The sequence below is a fragment of the Micropterus dolomieu genome, linkage group LG22 (assembly GCF_021292245.1).
Source record: "Micropterus dolomieu isolate WLL.071019.BEF.003 ecotype Adirondacks linkage group LG22, ASM2129224v1, whole genome shotgun sequence".
NCBI classification, from domain to species: Eukaryota; Metazoa; Chordata; class Actinopteri; order Centrarchiformes; family Centrarchidae; genus Micropterus; species Micropterus dolomieu.
The window spans coordinates 8,050,024-8,050,476 of NC_060171.1; the positions used below are offsets into that span (position 1 = coordinate 8,050,024).

At 37.5% G+C, this 453-nt stretch overlaps 2 protein-coding genes across 8 annotated transcripts in view; both read left to right on the forward strand.

Moving 5' to 3' along the window:
- The window catches only part of LOC123961955 (inositol hexakisphosphate and diphosphoinositol-pentakisphosphate kinase 2-like), a 318,451-nt gene that overhangs the window by 149,778 nt on the left and 168,220 nt on the right, over positions 1-453 (forward strand). The window lies entirely within an intron of this gene.
- pik3c2a (phosphatidylinositol-4-phosphate 3-kinase, catalytic subunit type 2 alpha) overlaps positions 1-453 on the forward strand; it is a gene marked incomplete in the record, with an annotated part of 51,480 nt that overhangs the window by 44,833 nt on the left and 6,194 nt on the right.

A 453-nucleotide genomic window follows, 5' to 3' on the forward strand; every position in this document is an offset into this window, starting at 1 on the left:
GAGTGCCTTTGTGGTAGTTTCAGGGTTGGAGGGAAGGAAAGTTATTCACTTTCCAGATATTCAAGGATTTAAAACCATTAACCCTTTTTTATAACTTCTTGGCTAACCCTCCTCAGAACCTGAATTTAAATATTCTTTCCTCCCCTCCTTCTTTCCCATTAGGGACAGAGCTCCGTTCGTTCTGACCTCTGACATGGCGTATGTCATCAACGGAGGCGAGCGTCCCACCAGTCGTTTCCAGCTGTTTGTAGACTTGTGTTGCCAGGCCTACAACCTCATCCGCAAGCACTCCGGGCTTTTCCTCAACCTGTTGTCACTGGTGAGACAGAACACACACACAAAAACCATATAATAATAATAATAATAATAATAATAATAATAATAATAATAATAATAATAATAATAATAATAATAATAATAATAATCTTTATTTGTAGAGCACTTTTCAAAAAC